Source organism: Pinus tabuliformis, chromosome 9 (genome assembly GCF_031772625.1).
Source record: "Pinus tabuliformis cultivar Carrire ecotype Pingquan chromosome 9, CPIR1, whole genome shotgun sequence".
In the NCBI taxonomy this organism is placed as follows: domain Eukaryota; kingdom Viridiplantae; phylum Streptophyta; class Pinopsida; order Pinales; family Pinaceae; genus Pinus; species Pinus tabuliformis.
In genome coordinates this window covers 646030925-646048196 of record NC_142307.1, presented here as the reverse complement: position 1 = coordinate 646048196, position 17272 = coordinate 646030925, and the positions used below count along the sequence as shown (strand labels likewise).

The following is a 17272-nucleotide window of genomic DNA, read 5'->3' as shown; positions in this document are numbered from 1 at the left end:
ATCCCAAGATAATCCCAATTGACAGACACACACATATATTATAAACATGATTCGAATTCGAATTGAATGATGAAATACATTGATTCATACATCATAAATTATTCAAAGAAATAGAAAGAGTAACATTGTATAGATTGATTTAAATTCATCATTCATCATTTTAGAATCTACATTGATTTAAATCTGTCATTCATTATTCTAGAACCTGATTAGTACTAAGCAAAATAAAAGATGCTAAAGTCTGAAGACTGGAATAGTAAATTGTAATTAGTGAAAATCCAAAAAAGTAAAAAGTGACGAGAAAAAGACTTGGTTTGAGGTCATCAATATCTAGAGTCAAAACTCAAAATTTAAAACTGAATATGAACAATGAAAAATGAACCAGCGTTGCAAACATCCCAGTTTTATAACGAAATTGTGATTTTTTGGCCTAGCCGATTTTATCGACCAAAAAAATTGACAACATTTTCAAGGGTGAAAATCACACTTTTCTCATAAAAAGTGTGAAAAAATCATCATTTAAGTGAATTTTGGACTTATTTTGACTTTTTAAATTTTAGTATTTTTTTTTAATTTTGCTATGTTTGCTGATTTTTATCAATATTTTCCTAATTTCTACAATTTTTGGTTTTCTGGACCCTTATCAATCTTATCCCAATACCGATGTTTGCAATATTGAAATGAACCAATGTTATCATAAATGGACCGGCCATCGAATCAATCAATGCCAAAGCCAAGAACCGGAAATAAGACCAAAAAGCTGATTGACCAAAAAAAACATAAATATTTATGTGCAATATGAATCAGAACCATTATACACAAATATGCAAATTTTCTCATATATATAACTAGGGTTCATACAACCAAAATAGCTGAGTGCAATCCATCTTTGAACCGAAAATATATCAATAGAGAGGCGGCTCTAGATTGCCCCTATATATAGTATAGTCCAAAAAAATCATGCTACAACAAATACCTACATATCATTAAAAGCATTGCCTATATTATAATCCTCAGCACAAGATCACCCTCTAAGCATTAAAATAAGATAGAAAAATATTAACATGTCAAATCCAGATTTTGTTTAGAGTGATGGGTACATTGTTACTAGGGTCATGACAGAGGAGTTCAACAATCAATGACACCAACATTGAGGTACATAGAGTGCTATGTGCTCTTGATTGAATGCTAGTTACATACCCTCATCTATGATAGAATCCAATGGAAACACTGCAATCCCCCCAATCCTGAAATCCTGAAAACTGTTAAGTCTGTTGGATTTTCAGTGGGACCTAAAATTCTAATTTCTCCATATGAAATCCATTGAGGTTGAAACCACTCTCAAATATCCAAAAAAAATTAATGGTAATGTAAAAAATTTAAGTAAACGAAGGATAAAGGAGAATGTCACTTTTACATAGTATTAGTAAGGCCCTAGGGTTGAATATTAGGCTTCCTCATTCATAAATTATTCTCTTTAGGCAAAATTCAGGGGGGGATGACCAAACATCCCCCTTTGGAGTGGGGGATGAACAACCCTTTTTTAGGGGGGCACCTAAACATCCCCCTTTAGGGCGAGGGATGCCTAGACCTTTTGGAGGGAGTATGCCAACAAGTACCACTTTTGAGGAAAAGTATCCCTCGCATTGGGAAAGGTTTCCCCCCGTGTTTCCCCGAGTTTCCCCAAAAGGAGGACATGGGAAACGTTTCCCCAGGTGTCCCCCTGTTTGAAGAGTGTAGGAAACATGAGGAGTTTGCCCCCACCCTTGGGAATGCGTCCCTATGGAAAACTGCATTTGACGCTCACCACTCATTCAGTTTTACTATTATTTACAACATGAACAACTTTTACAATTGAAGACTTAACCATCAATTTACATGAATGTCCATTAATTGCGCATTTCAATTCTTTAAACAACTTGTTAGGTACTTATTACTATCATTCTGGTTCACATAGCCCATTGATGTGTGCTTTCCATCTATCTACTTTGTGTGACCTTGGTTGGCACCCTAATGGTGCTTTCTACACCACAAAATATACTCCAAGTGAGATTAGTATAATTCTAAATATGGATGGTACACTCTTATCAACTTGGTTTTGATTTACAACTATCCTAGTAATACTATATTTGGGTTGGATTCATTTTGCAGACAGCTTAATACATGACCTTGTGCAATCTCCCAAGGAACACTCAATCTATATCATAAATTGTCCCTCTAGAAATGGTTTACCCCAAAAACTTTCAGTATGCCCCAAATTATTATCGAATGGTATGTTCCCTTGTCTCACTATCCTTCGTTTATTATATATTGAAGTGCTCCTTCAGAATGCTAGGATACTTCTAGTGTTGCTATTCTTCTTCATAGTGTACTAGTTGCAATGATTAAGAAATGTAGCTAACAACTTGCTCCACACAACATCTTGACTATCCTCCCTCAAGCCTAAGGTCAAAATTATAGGATATTTGGCATGTTGTTTGTCTTATCCATGCTCAAGGATGAACTAAGGAATTATAAACTATAGCAAATCCGCCCTCATTAATTATTTCCTTGATCATTGTTGACCACATTGCGTCAACAATCCAAGAAGCAGAGTACAAAGCAACAGATCAAAAATTTTCAAATCAATGTCATCATTCAGCTTCATATTATATCATTGTAAACCCAAATTTTCTGCAAAGTTTATTGTCAATGATGCTAGTATGACCATTGAGTCATGTAATTGCACCTAGGTAAGCCTATGATTTTTGTCAAAGAATTTCATCCTAGGAAGTTTTTTAACCTCTCCAAATTATGTGTTTGTAAACATGGATAATCGGCAGAGTTTTTCTTCTAGCTATAACCCCAAAGCTAAGGTGGAGTTCTTTGGCAATGTCTTAGGTGAGTCCTAGTGTTTATTGAATCTATTGTAAAAGTGCGTTTAGGAATAATTCTAGTGCATGGTCCCTCATAATTAGACACCATGGCTAAATTATTTTGTTATAGACACACTCAGTTTCGTACTAGATCATATTGTGTCGCAGGATTGGGTAATGTCTTGAGGGTCTAGTCTAAATACGCATTTCCCCTTCTAAGGGTTGATACTGTAATAATTTGAAGTAAAAAAAATTAGTGCATGGTCTCTCACAATTAGACACCATGGTTAAAATATTTGAGGATAGAAAAATAAATAAATTCCCTCTAGAGTCAATTAATTAATTTTTCTGGCAAAATTGAATAAAAATCCTAAGCCAAAAAATTAATTAATTTTGAGTAAAAAATTATAGAGAAATTAAATTCTCTCAAAGTGGAACATAATCAAAAATTCGAAGGTCAAAAAGGAATCAATTTTTGGAGGTCTTCCACCAAGGGAAAAATGGATATTTTAAGAAAATTTGACCCATTGGACCTTGGTGGTTAAGTCAAAGTCAATTTTTTAAGGAAATTAATCGAAAATATTAATTTTTGGATTAATAAAAAATGGTTTTCAAGAAAAATTCGAATTTTTCCTCAAAAATAAAAAATAAAAATCAACAGTGGAGATTAGAGGAAGATCAAATTATTATCGACGGTGGCGATTGTTTTGACGAGGATCAAGCCAACTAGTCGTTGTTTTCCACTTGGAGGGGTTTTCTCTATATAAGGAAACTATCAAGTTTCTATTGAACATCTTTGGGTTATCTGATCTGGATGAAGTAATTGTTTGTTGTACTAAGCTTCTTCTCTACTGGAATTATTTTTCGCATAATAAAAAGACTTTGGGGTTTCAATTCATGGTGTTCTTCTATTTGTAGATCTATGATATGTGCTAGTAGCTTATTTGTTTATGCTCTATATTGTGCCAAATATTCCAATTGTTATTTCATTTGTCAGTGATAAGAACATTCTATTGGTACAAGTTATCTTAGGTGATCTGATTCACTTATATGATTTAACAATTATCTTTAAGATTGAATAGAGATCTACAGGTACTATAGCCCTTGGACTCCAAGTTCAAGGACTATGGGGAAGGACTGGCCTTGTTTGATCTTTGGGATTTCATTGTGATGAATTATTTTGCAAGAGATTTTTGGCCAATGATTTTTCGAAATTATTCGTCCATATTCTTTACTCACAAAATTCTCAAAAAAATTATCTTTTAAATTTGTGTCATAACGATTAAATCTGCGAATTGTTAAAATATTAAAATTTCTATGCAAAAATTTAAAAATTCTTTGCAGAATCTTCAAAGTTCTATGCAGAAAATTGAATAATGTTGCAGAAAAATGAATGGAACTAAATGTACATTGCAGAAGTTGAATGTACTTTGTAGAAAATTGAATGTACTTTGCAAAAAATTGAATGTTCTATGCTATTACAATTACTTAGAATGCAGATTTCTTCTTCACAACTTTTCATATCAGCAATTGTAGATAGAACATAAACTTCAGCATCATATGAAAATAGCTAAGCACAAATATGACACACTAGGAGTTAGGCCTAATGACCAGGGAAAACCCACTAGGGGAAAACCCTAATGATTCTTTTTCTATTAGATTTTTTCAATTGTTCAACAGAATATAGGGAGAGGGAGAGATTGAGACTGAATAAAGTCACCAATGTCTAATCAACTTGCAGTTGAAGTGCTCTTTCTCTTTGCTTGAATATCTTCTCCTTCTCTTGATCAGATCTTGTCCTTCACCCTAGCTCCAACTCTTCCCTTGCTCTTACTCTTCACTTTCTCTCACATTTCTCTTGCACACACTCAACACTAGATCTCCTTCTTCACAATGAACATGCTACTCTCAACTTTCACTTGCTCTTGCTTAAATAGATGAGAAAAGAGAGGAGTTGCAAAATGAATTCATGTCTTGAGCCAATAATAGGAGAATTGAATTCCATGAGAGAGGAGTTACTTGAGGAGAAATGTAACTCATTCCAAGAATAGAAGGAGAGGTACACTTGTCTTGTAGAGTTACAATTCGAATTAGGGGGAGAGAGAGTTACACTTAGACATGGGAGAATATTGGTGAGAGTTACAAATCGAATTGAATGAGGGAGTTACAAGTGCATTTAATGAGGAGGAGTTACACTTTTGCCATACATTGAATTAGTGAGGGAGAGTTACATTATCTTAAGTGTGGAGTTACTATTTTATTCCAAGAGAGAGGTTTGATTTGCCAAGTAAGAGATTCTCAATTTAATTTACTTATTCCATGAGAGAATTTGTTTTTATTAATCCATTAAAGGTGAATGACTTTAGAATAATAGTATCATAAAAATAATAATAATACTAGTAAGGATACAAATATTAATTATTGATTTGTATAATCATGATTGATTTGATTTTGAAGTGGATTCCATATGTCAAGATCATCCTTGATCATTTAGACATGACTTTCTATTTTTTGAAAGTCACTTCCAAATTGAGATGTGATTCATTGTTTTTGGAAAGTCATATAAAATTGTCAGAAATGAAATCTTATTATAGGTATTTCAAGTAGAACTTAAAGATATGATTTCTTCTAGGAGAAATTCAACCCTGAGCTGCCAAACTTTAACACTCTCTCAGGTAGGGAGGAATTTATTTCTGCATAAAAGCTCTTTGCTTCCTCTTATCTCTTTCTTTCATCTCAGCTCAACTCTACTCTGTACCATTTGTAACAATGAAGTCACAATCTAAAAAAAAAATCTACTTAACATAAATTTGGAAAGGAAAGGATCATCATATGTCACATAAACAAGGATTACCCTCAGCCAATTTTCATCTCAAAAATTAGGTGATAGAACACAGGCATCACATAAACAAGACTCAAGAAAGACACACGGACAAGAATAAAACACAATCAAGTGTCAAATGGTGGAACACCTGCATCCTAGACAAGTCACACAGACAAATCTCACTACACCTATTAGCCAAATAGGTGACTCTTCCCACATCCCAGACTGTAGGTCAGTTGCATACTGAGGCCTATTGTTGCAGCACACACTACACAAGAGGTCCCTCAACCTCAAGAGCTTTCCCGCATCATTCCCTAATCCTGTGAGCTCTGACAGGTGGGAAGGCAGCTCAGTTTTCTCAATAAGTTGTGACTGCTTCCCAAAAGGGTCACGTCCATAAGTCCAAGTTGCTCTCTAAAAACCAAGAACTTTCCTTTTGGTAAAGGTTTGGTAAGAATGTCAATTATTTGATCATTAGAGGAGATGTGGAGCCTCACTGCTCCTCTCTGCACCATATCCCGAATATAGTGATACTTGATCTCAATATGCTTGGACTTGTCATGAAACACAAGATTTTCTGCAAGATGAATCCCACTCTTATTGTCACAACATATAACTATTGTGTCTGGAACTTGCTCAAATAGTTCCCCAAAAAGTTTTCTCAGCCAAATTGCCTCGCAGCTAGCCGTGGTAGTAGCAATGTACTCAGATTCAGTTGTACTCAGTGCAACAGACTTTTGCTTTCTACTCATCCAAGAGATCGTGGCAAATCCCAAGCTAAATCAGCAACCATAAGTGTTATTTCTATCAACAAAGTTACCTACCCAATCAACATCAGTATATTCATGAAGTCTTACATCTTTAGCAATATATTTCAATCCTAAATTGATAGTTCCAAGCAAGTATCTGAGTACATTTTTTGCAGCAATCCAGTGGGCATGAAAGGGATCAATCATGTTTCGACTTAAAGTGTTTACAGCAAAGCATATGCCAGGCCTAGTGTTTACCAAAAACATCAAAGCACCAATGAGTTGTCTATACTCTGTGGGATTTTCTAGACTAAGTCCTGCAGCGTTGCCACATAATTTCTTAAAGTTCATTTCCATAGGAGTATGCATGAACTTACATTCTACCATAGCAAATCTTTCAAGAAGCTTAACAACATATTTTCCTTGAGAAAAATAAATTTCACCAAGTCTTTGCCAAACCTCTAGACCCAGAAAATAATGCATCAAACCAAGGTCTTTCATTTCAAATTCAGAAGCTAACTCCCTCTTACACTGGAGGATAAGAGGTTCTCCTCCTGTCAAGAATAAATCATCAACATACAATACCAAAATCAAAGGTATACCTTGGACTGTCTTGAAGTAGAGTTTTGGGTCTACATTACTTCTTGTGAAACCAAGCTTTATCAGGTAGCTATTAATGCGAGCATACCAAGCTCTTGGCGCTTGCGTCAGCCCATATAAGCCCTTCTTCAGTTTGCATACATGAGCTTCCTTGTCATGCTCTTCAAAGCCTTGTGGTTGTTCGACAAATACCTCTTACTTGAGGAAGCCATGCAAGAAAGAAGTTTTCACATCTATTCGATGAAGAGTCCATCCCTGGCTAGTAGCTAAGGCAACAACAGATTGAATAAGAGTATATCGAGCTACAGGTGCAAATATCTCATCAGAATTTATTCCCTCTTTCTGAGAGAAACCTCTAGCTACAAATCTAGCCTTATATTTTTCAATACTATCATTTGCACCATGTTTAATCTTAAACAACCATTTGGAAGTGATAACAGATTTAACTTGAAGCCTAGGAACCACATCCCAAACATCATTTTGGATGATGGACTCGTATTCTTCAGTCATGGCATCTTTCCAGACTTGTTCATTTGCAACGTCTTCAAAGGTGCATGGTTCTGCCTGAATGATGTTGTTCATGGCAGCAACATACCCTTGAAACCGACTTGGCTTCTTACTTTCTTCGAATGTTCCTCTTGGGGCAGCATGTTGTTCAACATCTTGCAAGGTATCTCGTAACCATATTGGTCTCTTTCTAGTAGGAGGATCATGTGGTGGAAGATCTAGAGGATCCATGGAACCCATTGGATTATCAGCAAGCACATTCTCAGGTTCTGGTTCAAACTCAAATTCAGCCTCTTTTTCATTAACAACTTGTCTTTCAACAATGGTAAGAGGAAGCGAGTCTCTTACTTTTCTAAGACCTGCATCTTCATCAAATGTTACGTCACTGCTAAATTGAACAGGTACATCAATTCTATAAGCTTTTGAATTATCACAATAACCAACAAATGTACCTTTCTTATCTTAAGCTTCCAATTTGTTCATTTTCTCTTTTGGCACATGGAAGTATATAGGGCAGCCAAAGATTTTCAAATGACTCACCTCGGGCCTTTTACCTGTGAAGACTTCTTCAAGAGTCTTATTGTTTAAGGCTTGATCAGTTTTGTTTTCCACATAAACAGCGGTATTTGCAACTTCTCCCCACAGAAACTTAGTAGTTTTTTATCATGTAGCATGGCTCTAACTACTTCCATAATGGTTCTATTCTTCCTCTCAGCCACACCATTTTGTTGTGGATTGTATGGCACAGTTATTTATTTCTTTATTTCAGCGTCTTTGCAAAGACCATTAAAACCGTTGGAGGTGAACTCTCCCCCATTATCAGATATGAAAACTTTGATCAACTTTCCAGTTTGATTTCCAATAAGATCCTTGAAATCTCTGAACATGTCAAATGCTTCCCATTTCTTTTTCAAAAAGAATATCCATGTCCACATAAATCGGAATATATGAGCTGAAGTACCTGACTAGTTTTTGTTTTGCTTGAAGGAAATGGTCCCTTTATATGCTTTCCACTTGCACATCTTGGGCAAAATCCTTCATGATCCATTCTAATCTCAGGCATTCCACAAACCATCTTCCTTACATGAGGTAAAGCTTTGTAGTGTAGGTGAACAAATCTGTGTCATAGCTCACATTCAAAATTAGTATCATGGACCAGTGAATGAATGGGTTTACCATTGACTTTATAAAGCCCTTCACATCTTGATCCAAGAGTGAAGGCCTCTCTCATACTTGAGTTCAAAATCCAAGTTAGAACTTTTGCATTAATAAAAGCAACTTTCATTCTTTTATCTTCTAGAGCAGATATGGATACAACATTCTTTTTCAAACAAGGTACATACAAAACTTCTTGCAGAAAAATAAATTTGTCATTATCTAACTGAAATGCAACTAAACCATAACCTTTAACTTGATGATTAAAATAATCTCCAAGGATAACATTTAAATTAGTCTCCCTCTCAACTAGATTAGAGAGTGCTTCTTTGTAACCATTAAAGTGTTTGGAAGCACCACTATCAACTAACCAGCTATCAAATGAATTTGCAGAAAAAGAACTGGAAAGAGCAGAAATAAGAAAATATTGTGATTGAATTTTCATTGCATTATCTCTATACCTTGGCTTTCTTGTTTTCTTAGGATGGTCTTTTCTTTGATTTTCAAAAGTGTATTTTCTATAATCATATTTGTTTCTTAATCTAGGTGCTCTTCTTTCTTTACAGTTGCGAGCAAATTGACCATGCTTTTGACCACTAAAGCGTCTAACTTTTAACATGTCTAGATTCTCTTTATTTGATCTGAAAGCATATTTTTTTTACTACCTTTCTTTCCCTTGTTATAGGTTGAAAATGCAATAGGTTCTCCTTCTTCATGATGTGAAATTCTCCCCCTGGAGATCATTCTGGCCTCCTCTTGGATACACTTTCCTAAGAGCTCATCAAATGTAGGAATAATGTTGATATTACTGGTGATGGTGATAAAAGTCTCTCAAACAAGAGAAAGGCCTCCAAGCGTAATCAACACCATTTCTTTGTCAAATACAATTTCACCAATAGTTGACAGTTGATTCTTCATTTTGGTCATTCTCAGGAAGTATGCTTCAACCATCTCTCCTATGTTCATCTTGATGTCCTTCATTTGATTCTTCAAGCAAATAAGTTGCTTCAAGTTACTAATTGCAAACATGCCAATTAGTTTGCCATACATTTTTTTAACTTTTTTCAAACCAGAAACATAAGTAATGAGATCATCACTAAGAGAATCAAGGATAATTTTTCTAGCTTTGATTTCACCCTTTTTATGTTTTGATTTGACAGCAACACTTGAATTCTCTAGTGAATCAACTATTGTGTCTTCAACATACTCCAGAACGTCGTGTTTTTCAGGAGTGATATCTACTCTTGTTTTCCATGGACCAAAGATTGAAGCATCATTTTGCTTCTCCTTTATCTTGAAGTAGGACGAAATCATCTTAATCAAAAAACTTTAGCACCAAATGTGATCTCTTTAGGTGACCTCTGATCTCCTTGGACTTGTCTTCACCAAAGCTCTGATACCATGTTAAAATCTGAAAGTTCTATGCAAAAATTTAAAAATTATTAGCAAAAACTTGAAAATTCTATGCAGAAAACTGAATGTGCTAGCTGAAAACTAAATGTACTTTGCAGAAAGTTTAATGTACTTTGCGGAAAACATAATGTACTTTGCAGAAAGTTGAATGTACTTTGCAGAAAACTGAATGTATTTTGCAAAAAATTAAATGTTCTATGTTGTTACAATTACTTAGAATGCAAATTTATTCTTCACAACTTTTCTAATCAACAATTGTAGATAGAACAAAAACTTAAGGATCATATGAAGACAGAGAAGCACAAATATGAGACACTAAGAGTTAGGCCTAATGACCAAGGAAAACCCTAATGATTCTTTTTCTATTAGATTTCTTCAATTGTTCAATAGGGTACGGAGAGAGAGAGAGAGAGAATGAGAATGAATAAAGTCACCAATGTCTGATCAACTTGCAGCTGAAGTGTTCTTTCTCTTTGCTTGAAGATCTCCTCCTTCTCTAAATCAAATCTTGTCCTTCACACTTGCTCCAGCTCTTCCCTTGCTCTTACTCTTCACTTTCTTTCACACTTCACTTGCACATACTCAACACTAACTATCCTTCTTCACAATGAACATGCTACTCTCAACTCTCACTTGCTCTTGCTTAAATAGATGAAAAAGGAGAAGAGTTACAAAATGAATTCATGCCTTGAGCCAATAATAGGAGAATCGAATTCCATGACAGAGGAGTTACTTGAGAAGAAGTGTAACTCATCCCAAGAATAGAGAAAGAGGTACACTTGTCTTGAGGAGTTACAATTTGAATTAGGGAGAGAGAGAGAGAGTTACACTTAAACATGAGAAAATATTTGGTGAGAGTTACAAATCGAATTGAATGAGGGAGTTACAAGTGCATTTAATAAGGAGTTACACATTGGACATACATTGAATTAATGAGGGAGAGTTACATTCTCTTAAGTGTGGAGTTACTATTTTATTCCAACAGAGAGGTTCGATTTTCCAAGTAAGAGATTCTCAATTTAATTTACTTATTCCATGAGAGAATTTGTTTTTACTATTCCATTAAAGGTGAAAGAATTTAGATTATTTTATAAATAATAGTATCATAATAAAAATACTAGTAAGGATAAAAATATTAATTCTTGACTTGTATAATCATGATTGATTTGATTTTAAAAGGGATTCCATATGTCGAAATCATCCTTCATCATTTAGACATGAATTTCAATTTTTGGGAAGTCACTTCCAAATTGAGATGTGATTTACTATTTCTGGAAAGTCATTTTAAAATTGTCAGAAATGAAATTTTATTATAGGTGGTTCAAGTAGAACTGAAAGATATGATTTCTTCTAGGAGAAATCCATCCCTACGCTGCCAAGTTTTAACACTAATAAGAGAAAATATTTAAATTTTGTACATAATGTGAATATTTGTAGATAAATCTAATCTTTGTTTATCTTTTTTGAAGTATTGTAAATAAATTTGGGGTTTTGGGGTTTTTCTATTTTTTGTATATATTGAGGTTTTGGGAATTTTTTCTCTTCATTTGTGCAGGTGAATTTCTCAAGCCATCAAAGAGATCAAAAATTTTGTGGAGAGACTAACCTATGGCTAGGGTTTGCGGGGTTTCTCTCTCCTCCAAGTGAGACATCCAGCTTCCTTGAGCAAAATCATTGGGTTTTCAAGGTAGATCTAGGCTTAGGAAGGCAAGATCTAGTCTCTAGCCATCCTCCAAGCTCAACACACAAGCAAGAAGGAGGGTCGCTAGCCCTAAGAGATAATTTTTGGCATTTTGTGGCAATTTGTTGGTGTTTGCGCTAATTTGTGGGTGTTTGCAGGTGTCTGAATTCTTCCTAAGGCCTCTAAGGCCTAGCCACAACCCTATCCTCATCCTATACTTGAGCCGCAACCCTTAATCCCTCTCCATAGGCCCCTTTCCCCCTTGTCATGAGCCCCAGAAGAGCCTCTCCTCCTTGAGGCAACCTCTAAGAGGCTAGTTTTCGTGTCACGGGCCTCTAAGAAGCCTTTTCCTTGGTGTCACAAGCCATTAGGGCCTCTTTATCCATAACTGCATCCCTTGTTGGGCCTTTTCTTCCTCATCGGGGGTTTATAAGCCTCTTTTCAAAGGTATCGCAAGCCTTCTAGGCCTTCATTCCCTAGGCCGCTGCCATCTCTTGTTAGAAAATCAGAAAGGCAGAAAGATTTTCTTATTCTTGATAATTACTTGTGATGTTTCTTATTATTACTATTCTTTATATCTTCTTGCATTTAGTTCATCAAGCAATTACCAAAGTAGCAGCACATAAAACAATAAACACCAGATGTAGGCACTACGCCTGGGCAAAACCCCCCTGGAGGGGAAAACCCAGTCAAGAAATTCTTCCTTTCAATAGTATTCTTTGAGACTCTTCACCTTAGACCAAGAAAAGAACTTCCCTCCACACCAAGTCAGCGTCCGAGAATTTCAACCCTTTTCCGACAACTTTGACTAGGCAGTAGCTTCCAGCAACTCCAGCTTCCGACAACAGAGAAACTTGGAAGACTTCGATCTCTCAATCCAGGACACAAAACAGAGAGAGAGAAAGGCACCAAAATTTCGATTTTTCCTTTCTCTTTAGACTTCTCCAAACTCGCACTCACTTCAGCTTCCCGACAATAGAGTTCGCACCTTTCCCAATGATAAGAGATATCAAACTTCTTGTGAGAGAGTGATGCTCCAAATGACTTCGACTAGCTTGTATTTATAGGCTTCTTGTGGGTCGAATTAGGGTCCTTAGGCCGACTTGATCTCTCTTCTAGGCCAACTTGGTGTGGAGGATACTTAAATCATATTTGACTCAATACTTAACCTTTTTACATGATTCAAAAGCCCAAGAAGGGTCTCTTTAAAAGTACAATGACTCTATTGACTCAGAATAAATCCTAGAAGTCCTCAATGGGGATTTTGACCTAAAACAAGGTGACCCAAGCATGAAACCCATGCTTTAATAAGTCACAATAATAATAATAAAAATAATTTTCTTTCTTCTTTTGACAACTACATTACATGATGACTCAAATACATTAAATGAAGACAAAAACTAGTTACATTTTCCAACATCTCCTAGCTGCTTAGCCTTAACTTCGCCCTCTTCTAGCCCTAGTCCATCCTTCCTTGCCTCCTCTCTGTCATTGATTGGGTAAGCATTGGATTTTTGCCACTAACACTTTGTTTTGCATGCATCCCAAGTGGTTTTGGAGTTAATATTCGTGGTTGTGGGTAGGCAAGCTCATTGGAAGAGTCTCACTAGCCTAACTAATCATCAACAAGGCCACAAGACCTAGTGGTTTAAGCCTCTATCACTCCTCTCTCATCATTGTTCCATCTATAGTTCTGAAGTATATTGCTGAGACAAGGCCACAAGGCCTAGTGGTTTAACCCTCTATCACTCCTTTCTCATCATTGTTCCATCTATAGTTCTGAAGTATATTGCTGACAGTGGTATGTTCATGACATAAATACACCTAAAACAACCATAAATTCATTAATTATTCTCTTAAAGCAATAAGTATTGATCTTGTGGTTATATTGGTGCATTACAAGTGAAAATTGGAGTACTGTGGTTGAATTTCAAGGTCTCATAAGTCACCTATAGCAGTGATATAAATACATAACAATGGCATGAAACTAATTAACAAATCATCTCATATCATTGGGAAAGCATTTGCATTTGTTGGGCTTGCTAATTGCTTGGTGTCTCTTGTGTTTTGGGTGGACTGTTGTGATCATTCCTTGGCTGCCTCATCTTGCATTTCATTGCCATCTCTTGCATCTCATTGCACCTTTGCATGCATAAGTATTCACTGTTAGGAATCTCATCTAAGTGATAAGATACATGTGCTCTCATTAAGTCAATATTCTCAATAAGAAGATAAAGGCTATAAAATTGGTTTACTTGGATTGAATTAGCATTTATTGCATAAGATTAACTTGCTGCTCTAAATAAGTCTGCGCTTTCTCCATTTTTCATTAGCATAAACTAAAGAGTAATATTTTGGGTTGCAAGCATTCCTACATTGTCATTTTTGGATGTTTAGCCCTCTTCCTCTCATTGATATTGAAAAGCATTAGTGCATTGTCTAAAGGATAGCTAGCATTTGTGACGTTGGTTTCAAAAGAATACTTTCACTTGTCATTGCTATCATCGAAATTGGCTATTGGATAAGTATTTATATTGCTTTTCATTATGATAGTGGAATTATCATTTCTTGTAAATTTACTTGTTATAGTAAGAGCACTAACTTATTGTGTTGCAAGTGAGCATCATATCTAAAATCATAATCTTGCAATATTTTTACTCACTTTTAAAGCACCTAATTGATCTCAATATTGTGATAAGAGTAGTCTTAAAGTCAATCTAAGTGATCTTAAGAATTGCTAATTGTGTTGACATCTTGTTGAAGGATTGATATTATTTAAATTCACACATTAACATTGTTAAGAGGAGCAATTGTTTATTGTGAGACTGTTAATCTTGAATTGCTTCACACTCTACTTCGCATTGGATATTCTAATTATGTTCATTAAGCATTGTTTTTGGCAAAGATTGTCCCTGTAATTGTTAAGTACTTTCTTTACATTGCTCTAAATCTGATACTATTTGGATAATTTGTCTCAAAAGTACTTAAAACATTTAACAAACTCACCTAAGGCTAATCACTCATCTTACACTTGCATTCTAGAGTAGTGGTGCATTAATTAATTTACCTGCAAGCATAAGCTTGGTTGAAAGATGATAGGACCGTCTTTCTCGTCCAACTTGCGAAGTTTAGACCCTCATTTGTGGTTAACACAGTGACCTTGCAGTTGTCAAAGCCACAGTCTCTGCAGCGCCGAAGACATCGGGTAGTTAGAACCCTCGGGGAGGTATCATTAATATAGCCTTAGCTATCTTCCCCTGGGGTTCTCTCTACAACCTACAATTGGGACTAATTTCAAAACAGTTGAGAGAAAGGATTCATTTAGATAGGCATCTAATTTAAAATTTACCAAGAATTTGCATTTCATTTAGTTTCTAGGTGTCGCATCTCATATAGGATAGTGTGCATCCTAAGCAACCACTGTTCATTTAGTGACTTGGTAACTAATTTATATTTTGCAAGTGATTTGATTCCATAAGGCACTAGTCTCTCAAATAATCTAATCTAATTGTGATAATAATTAAAATTGCAAAATCATAGTTAACCAAGTTGCTAGGCCATTCATTTGTATCTCCCGAGCTTTTCAGTTCCCGATAAGCCTTTCATCTTCACGTTTCATAGGGACTATCCCCAATAACCTGTTGTAGGGAGACAGCGAGAACGGAGAGGACAGGAATCAAAGTGACAGACCCTGCCCTGAGTCGTTGTCGCATTCACCTATACTGTTGAAGTTTCTAAGTCTACCAGTTAGAAACCCTCCATGCACTTTATCTTATTTATTCCTACCTACTTGTTCCGTTACTTAACAAGTAATTTACAATGTAAATACTGAAAATAAACACTAGTGCATGCTCAACATATTACAGATCAACAACTGAAAGAAACAAAAACAATCACACCAAATGACACCGTTATTTTTGGACCAATGTCCCCAAAAAAACACAATGTAGGAAAATTGGTGCAGCGATCTGAGGGTTTTCTTATTAAGCAATATCAAAGTACAATCTGGGTGTCAAATCCAGCCTACCCAACAGAGAATTTCCTTGGCAGTAATACCTCTCAGTTTGAGACAAATGTCCCAATTGAAACCCCGGATAAACCTTCCGACAACGCCTCAGCTCCAATCTGCCCCAGAAACCCCAGCGTCTGTCCTTTTTGGACTGCATCAGCCCCTCTTTGCAGCGTTGGCCCTGCATCACCCTAAATGGATCTGCATCAGCCTTCTGGCCCTCTGCGTCAGCAACACTGGCCTCTCTGAGGCTCTGCACAGCTTTCGACTGCCTCTGCGTGGCCCTGCGTGAGCCCTGGCTTCTACTTCATCACTCTCTCTGGCTCCTTGTTGCTCTTCCGGCACTATCTCTGCCTCTCTGTCTCTCTATACTCAATGCCCCTCAGCTGCAACTTCGATCACTAATTCTATCTCTCTTAGCAAACCCCGCTCTAGAGAATAGAATGACTGATCACTCCGTTGTGTTCTCCAAATGACCCTCAAGCCTCCTCTTATACTTTTCTCTTTTACATATAACCGTTCGAGATTAGGTCCCTAATCAACTGCTAAGATTAGATCTGGCTTGATCCATGTCTTTTGGACCATTCTGACACGATTTCATATTAATTCACATTAATATTTTAATTTCCCTAAGTTTAGACTTAGGGACTCCATTAAAAATATTAATTATTTTAATATCTCCTGAACTGTTTAGAATCTGCCCAAACCCTTTCTGGGTATTGGAGATCTCATGTGCCCTAACCTCTCCACCAAATTTTGTGGCTAGAACACATCCGATGCTACCCCAAATCAACATATACAATTTGGGCGACAACAATCACCAACCTCCCCTTTGTCTTGAGTTTTAAACGAAGCCCAATTGATCTTGCCTCCACTGCTTATGCATGAACCAAGGATCTATCACCTTCAACCTTCCCTTCATTTCCTAAAAGCTTGAACTTGGTATTATTATTGCAAAATCTAGCACCATAGTGCAAGGCCTCACTAACTAGCATAGATTGAGAGCAAAATGGTTGAGTTGCCAATGTCGCCTCAAGAACTAATACCCTTGTTTCTATGGTTGAATACAATCCCCACAAGGGGAGCTTCCCCAATAGATCTTGGGGATCAAGTAACTCAAATAGACTTAGGCTAAATGCCCCCTAGCGGTTCTACAACAAGATTCATCCAAAGACAAATATGCAATACTCAAGGCTTTTAGGTGATTTAAGGTATAATTTCATGTTAATTTTAGATAACAATGTTATGTTCTATGCTTAAGACAATTTACTTTAATGTTCCTTTAGCAGCCAAATGACAAATTCCAATTATATTCAGTAGCAATCACATTAACTTATAAACATTGATAGTAAATGCAGATAGAACATAAAATGATATGCATAAGACAAGCCAAGACAAGAGGGCACAAGATGTGGCGCATGCCAGGGACAAACCCCAATGTGGGGAAACCCTTTGATAAAATCTTCTTATTATTCTTCA

General features: G+C 36.1%; 1 protein-coding gene across 1 annotated transcript in view; it reads right to left on the bottom strand.

Moving 5' to 3' along the window:
* The window catches only part of LOC149150296 (uncharacterized), a 112858-nt gene that overhangs the window by 41500 nt on the left and 54086 nt on the right, over positions 1–17272 (bottom strand). The gene's annotated exons all lie outside the window — the stretch shown is intronic.